This window comes from Canis lupus, chromosome 8, assembly GCF_011100685.1.
Source record: "Canis lupus familiaris isolate Mischka breed German Shepherd chromosome 8, alternate assembly UU_Cfam_GSD_1.0, whole genome shotgun sequence".
Taxonomy (NCBI): domain Eukaryota; kingdom Metazoa; phylum Chordata; class Mammalia; order Carnivora; family Canidae; genus Canis; species Canis lupus.
The window spans coordinates 49573803-49580404 of NC_049229.1; the positions used below are offsets into that span (position 1 = coordinate 49573803).

The 6602-nt window shown below is 50.2% G+C and overlaps 1 long non-coding RNA gene across 1 annotated transcript; it reads right to left on the reverse strand.

Moving 5' to 3' along the window:
• Window positions 1–1573: 1573 nt before the first annotated feature.
• Window positions 1574–5577, reverse strand: LOC111097114. Its single transcript, XR_005362900.1, has 3 exons — window positions 5449–5577; window positions 3366–3507; window positions 1574–1695 (listed from the first exon to the last, which is right to left on the reverse strand). It is a non-coding gene; the product is annotated as an uncharacterized LOC111097114 (long non-coding RNA).
• Between the last annotated feature and the right edge of the window lie 1025 nt (window positions 5578–6602).

Sequence of the window (6602 nt, forward strand, 5' to 3'; positions counted from 1 at the left end):
TGCGGATCCTCCGTTAACCAAGGGTCTGGAGGGGATGTGCGCCTCCAACTCCCCAAATCAATTCTCCTCCGCCAGTCCAGAGGTGAGAACATGGAGACAGGAGTACGGCTCAATTTTCCAGCAACTGGAGAGTTCCCCTGCTGCCTGGTGGAGCAGGTGGAGAGGATTCGCCCCCACTTCGGTCCTGAGGCTGAACCTCTGTGGGCTGTCCCCCCTTCTGGAGCAAATTCACAGCTCCACCAGCCCCTCCTTTCCCTTTTGCTCTGTGGTTGGGTCCGGGTCCCTGGTCCCCGTGCCCTGCTCTCTGTATACCAGGACCTCAAAGCCCGTCTGGTTCACTGTTCCCGGGAGAAAGCTAGGTGGAGATCTCAGGGATCTTCAGCCAGAGAAGGCGAGGAGCAACCTGGCCAAGGTCGAGCAATGTCAAGGCAAAGCTGAGGTCAGGAGTCTAAGTTCTCCACACATTCTGGCTGCCCTCTCCCCTCGTTCTCTGGGGTACAGCGGAGGAGAGGGGAAAGTCAGAGCCATATGGCTGCCCAAACGTGCCCTGGCTCTCCTGGAGTGTGTGGTCTCCTGCTTGGGAAGGAAAAGCAGGAACCCCTGATACAGAAGGATTCTGAATGCTCTGTGGACACCTGCCTTTCTTTTCTGCCACCAACCAAGTGAGCACTTTCTAGTCCTTTCACCTGGGCCTATTTTCCCCGCTTCATGAGATTAGCAGAGGCTCCAGACAGCGGACTTTCTATCAGTGGAGGCCCCTGGCTTTCTGTTTCCCCCTTTTCCCTGGGCACTGCTCCTTCTCTTAGTACTTCATGCTCAGTGGCCCGTGAGTCCTCTTGCACTTGCCCTTGCTGGAGTCAAGATGGCATTTATAAGGACGCCTGGGTGGCTCAGTCAGTTCAGCATCTGCCTTCAGTTCAGATCATTATCCCAGGGTCCCGGGATCAAGCCCCTAGTCGGGCTCTGCTCAACAGGGAGTCTGCTTTTCTTTCTCCCTCTGTCTGCCCCTCCCGCCTGTTTGTGCTCTTGCTCACTGTCTCTCTCTCTGTGTCAAATAAATTAAATCTTCTTTTTAAAAAAATGTGATTTATAGCCCATCTACATCAGCTTTGCTGTGAAAACTACCTTACATGGGTGACATCCCCCTCTTCCTGGAGCACTCAACAGATCTCCCTCCAGTATTGCATTCATCTCTAGGGTGTGATTGTGGGTCTCCCTCATTGCACCAGACACTCCCCAAGGGCAGCTACAATGTCATTACGTCCAGCTCATCACTGATCATTCCCGCCCCTTCCCTACCAGGTACCTCTCATGGATGGCACAGAGCTGTGGTCGAGAGCACACACTCTGAGCAGGCAGCCAGGGTCTGAACCCTGGCACCACACCTCTTCTCAGCTCCCAGACTTGAGCTAATTAATCACTTAAGGCCTGAGTTTTCCTATCTGCTAACTGGGCATCATTATAGAGCCTACCTCACAGGGTTGTCATACCACTAAAGACAGGCTCCCACACCTCCCACTAAGGAGCTACGTCTTAATCAGCTTGGGCTGCAATGACAACGTACCATAGCCAGGTGGCTTAGATGACAGGAATGTAGTTCTCATAGTTCTGGAGCCAGAAAGCCCAAGATGAGGGTGGTGGCGTGATCAGGTTGGGTGAGGACCCTCTTTATAAGCCAATGGCATTCTCATTCATCTTCACAGGGTGGAGAGAGCAAAAGCACTGGTCTCTTCCTCTTCTTAGAAAGACACTAATCCCATCATGGGAGCCCCCACCCTCATGACCTCATCTAAACCTAAACACCTCCCCAACGCCCCACCTCCTAAGACCATCGCATTAGACATCAGAGCTTCAACATATGAACTTTGAGGGAATACAAACATTCAGTTTGTAACAGGCTATTTTCCTGAATGTTGGTGGGTGGAATCCTGGATCAGCAAGACTTCCAGTCTCAACCGCCAATGAACTATTCCACAGGTAAACCAGAGATCAAGGCCTATCAGGACACCCACCACCACCACCAATCTGGAAAGAACTAAGAGCCTTTAAACCACTGTGGGAGGGGGTCCCCAGGTGGCTGAGCAGTTTAGCGCCTGCCTTCAGCCCAGGGTGTGATCCTGGAGACCAGGGATCGAGTCCCACGTCGGGCTCCCTGTGAGGAGCCTGCTTCCCGCTCTGCCTGTGTCTCTGCCTCTGTGTGTGTGTGTGTGTGTGTGTGTGTGTGTCTCATAAATAAATAAATGAAATAAAAAAAAAAAAACCACTGTGGGAGAACAGAGGATGGAAACTGGGCTTTGGACAGCAGTCCTAGGTGTGGGGAAGAAAGCCAGGCTCTTTTTTGCTCCATAGAACCAGAGTCTGGTCAGCTCTCCTGGCCCTGCTCACGTTGAGACAAGCAGTTTTGTTCTAAGGTCCCCAGGTCACTCCTGCACCCCTCTCTACCCTCCACTCTTAGAGGGCAGTTTGGGCTTTATCCACCAAGCAAGGCCAGGCCAGTCCTGGTTGTGAAGTCAACAGGGCTGTGTTGTGAGAGCAGCAGGTGCCTTTTCTGTCCTCCTCTCAACACGATTGCTTGACAAGTGAATCCAATTGCTGAGTGGGCCCCACCGCAGTTCCTGAAGAGTTGTCCTCTCATGGATGCCCCCGGTTCCAAAGTCCTCAACACTCCTTCTGTTTCTCTGTGTAGGGACTTCCTATGCTGCGAGGCAATGAGCCCTACTCCTTTTCTTTCCCCACTGATAAACCATGTATTTCCTGATTGAAGCAGGGATCCAGACTGTGAATCCCGGTGCCACTCAAACTGACGAAGTGCCCACATTGTTCTCACTGCCCCCTTCTTTGGTCTCCCTCCTAGATTTGGGGGTACCACTACTAAAACCCTGGAATCATCACTGCCTCCCCTTTGCCTCCTCACTATGCATCTTTGAAATTCCTCGGTGCCTAGGACAGTGCCTGGCACATAGTGTGTGTTCCATCAACACATGCAAAGTGAGTTGCATGGAGTTGCTTGTCTCAAGGGGGCATCTCTGATCCCTTAATTGTGGGAGGAGTGATTGGAAGTTGCAAATGTCCAGCTGCCTTAACTACATTAAACTGTGACCCATGGATTGTGGTTCTTGCCTCAGCACCTCTCCCCTCTGTCCCTCCTGCTTTCATGTTCCTCTGGCCAGATAAAAAATAAAAATAAAAAAAGAGGGATGTCTTTTATTTAGATGTGCACAAACCTTCCTAGGAATTTTATTCTGTTCTGTAAAGAAGCTTTGTCTAAGCCAATGTCAGATTTAATTGCTAAACTGGTATCTCTCCTGTGACTGTTCCCCTCGTTTGTCATGCCCTGTCCTCTCCCCTTTCTGGGCTATACTTACCTGCCTCCTCTGGCTGCTCACACTCTGGGGGGCCCTCGTTCTCTTCCCGCTTTAACCACGGTGGTCCCGGGTGGTATACATAAGAGGGAGGCCTGCCTTCTGAAGTGTTCCAGAGTGTCTGCTTCCATTAGCATAGACAAGGCTTTTGAAAGGTGGCAAGAGAGGAACATCATCTTAGGCACCAGATTCTTCCCAAAAGAGTATTTCTGCTCTCTTTTGGAAGACAGTAGATAAAAACTCAGGCTGCTAAGAGTTAAATGATAGCAATGAAAGGTCTAGGCAACTCCTGGGGGCTGGGAGCTGGCTGAGACAATTGATTAGCTTGGCTTAGTGATCCTTCCAGCAATATTCAGGAGTGAAACTATTGCTGATTAGGCCATGTGTGAGTGTGTGTGTGTGTGTGTGTGTGTGTGTGTGTGTGTGTGTTAGGGTTCAAGGCAGTGATGGGGTAAGATAAGATCTGAGAAAGAAGAATTGTTTGTTCCTAAGTCAGTCCCAGAACTGACCCATCACCCCACATACATCCACAGTTATATTGAGACTTCGTGTGTGTACAGGTCAGCCGGGGACAGACAACTTCTGGCAAATCTAGAATTATTTTGAAATAAAAAGTTTGAAAAGGGGGATCCCTGGGTGGCGCAGCGGTTTGGCGCCTGCCTTTGGCCCAAGGCGCGATCCTGGAGACCCGGGATCGAATCCCACGTCGGGCTCCCGGTGCATGGAGCCTGCTTCTCCCTCTGCCTATGTCTCTGCCTCTCTCTCTCTCTCTCTGTGTGACTATCATAAAAAAAAAAAAAAAAAAAAAAAAGTTTGAAAAGGGAAGGGGGTGGCTCCTGAGTGGCTCGTTGATTAAACATCTGCTTTTGGCTCAGGGGGGGTCCTGGGATCAAGTCCTGCTTTGGGTTCCCTGCTCCATGGGAGGTCTGCTTCTCCCTCTACCCATCCCCCCTACTCACGTTCTCTCTCTCTTAAATGAATAAATAAAATCTTTTTTAAAAAAGCTAAAAAACAAAGTCTGTTGGAAGGAGGTCAAATGTTGAGGGCTGCTTGCATCTATAGCTTCGGTGGGCAGAGGAGCAGACAGGTGCCGTGGACAGAGGCAGGGACCAGGTGGGCCCAGCCCAGGTCCCACCTCAGACCAGTGATAATTAAGATGCACATGCTCTCAGGACCTCAGTTCCCTGATCATAAAATGATGGACTGGAAGAGGTCTCTTGGACCCTCCCACTCTAAACGTTGACCCTTAAAACTGTGGTTCATGACGGAGCCAACATATTGTGCTCTTAACTGAACCACAGGTCTGCCAGCCTATGTCCCTTTAATGCAAGGCCACGGGCCCATGGCTTTTCTCTGGCTTCATGCCTTGACCAACCTCATACAGTTCCTATTATCTATCATTTTCCTCAGTTTGTTCTTTCTCCTCAGCTCCCCCTGTATGGAAGTACATCTGGGCGGTGAGTGAAAAACTGGTCAGGCCCACTTGCCCCAGAACACTTTATAAACTCTGCATTTTTTATTTTGTTTTTAATTTGTAGAGATTATTGTTTCACACCTCTGAGGTCCTGACATTCTTCCCCACAATCCTCCACCCCAGGAGTTCTGGGTACCTGCTCCTTGGGGTTTGCTCAAAGTCCTTCTGTAGCCTCAGAAGAGAGGAGCATGCTGGGATTTGGAAGAGGCTTCCTAGTCAGGGCAACCTCACCAAGTACCTAACCCCTCCCTGCCTTCACCCACGGAGAAGGGGGCAGAAACCTGCTCTGAGTGCCTCAGGGACATTGGTGTGAAGCTAAAAAAAGAATCAGAGTGTAAACATTCCTTTGAAATGGGACATGGGAGCCCCTGGGTGGCTCAGTCGGTTAAGCATCTCCCTTTGGCTCAGGTCATGATCTCAGGGTTCTGGGATTAAGTCCCGTGTCGGGCTCCCTGCTTGGCAGGGGGCAGAGGGGGGTCTGCTTCTCCCTCTCCCTCTGCCCCTACTCTCTGCTTGTGTTTTTTTTTTCTCTCTCTCTCTCTCTCTCTCAAATAAATAAGTAAAATCTAAAAAGGAAAAAAACAAAACAACATTGAAATAGAAAGTGCTTACCAGTCTTAGACTAACTTGGTCCCCTAAGATGAACTCCATGAAGTAGTCTGGGTGGTGACTACATAAGGCTTTAGAGCCACGCTGGACTCCCGTCCCCCTGTACTAGTTGTGACCCTGAGCAATTTCCCCAGCCTCTCTACCCCACACCCAACTTCATCATCTGTATAATGGGCATGATGAGAGCATCTTCCCCATGGGGTCATTGTGAGGATTAAAGACCTACACAGAGGCCTTCAGAGCGGTGGCTCCTAGGTGATAAGCTCTCAGAACCATTGTTGTTGATGTTGGTGCTGATGACGGCTTACAGACACAGCAGAAAGTGCTCCTCGCAAGGTGGTTTAGAGACCCACCCCAGCCCTCCACAATTCCCTGCTTCCATATCCCGGAACCAAGTGAGCATCCTCCCAGTGCCTGCCTGGGTCTGGAGAGATGTGGCCAAGCTTTCCAGCCTTCGTGGAGACCTGCTCTCCATTCCCTCGCAGAGTCCAGGAGTGAAAGTTGGAAATGGTTTAGATGGTCTTGTGCATCTCTAAGTGTTGTGGAGTCCGTCACTGGAGTGTAGTTTCTGCACAGGGTGAATTCCTCCTCTTCGTACAGTGTGACCAAGCATGGATGGCTTGTCTTCCACATATTCAGGGGTGCATCTCTAGGGGATACTCCTCGAGGAAAGAAGAATGCGAGTAGGTAAGGACAATTTCTGATGTCTCCGAGGCAGTCCAATTTGTATACTTCAGGGGACTTGTAGAACTGATATCACACTCTTAGGGGCAAATTCCGAATCCAGGCTTGTGACTGGCCTGTGTTTCTATGCACACGTGTGCACGTTAAGGGGACCGTGGTCAGCCATCCATGACTCTCTTCTTTCCCCCACCTCAGGCTGAGAGTAATCTTGAAGGAACATGTAATTACTATTTACTCTAGGGCACTCAACTGAGAACACCCTCATGTAATGACTCTTGAGTTAATTCTGCCTTCAGACGCCCATCTGCTGTTGCTCCTTCGGAAACCAGTGGCAACAAAGCACCACTCTTTAGCCCGGGGGAAAAGATCACTAGGTGGATCTTAGTCCCTGTGAGTTCAGGCTTTACTCTTGAGCAACAGAAATATGGTGGTAGCATCCTTCTCGGGCAAAATTTTCACTCAGATTTCTGCAC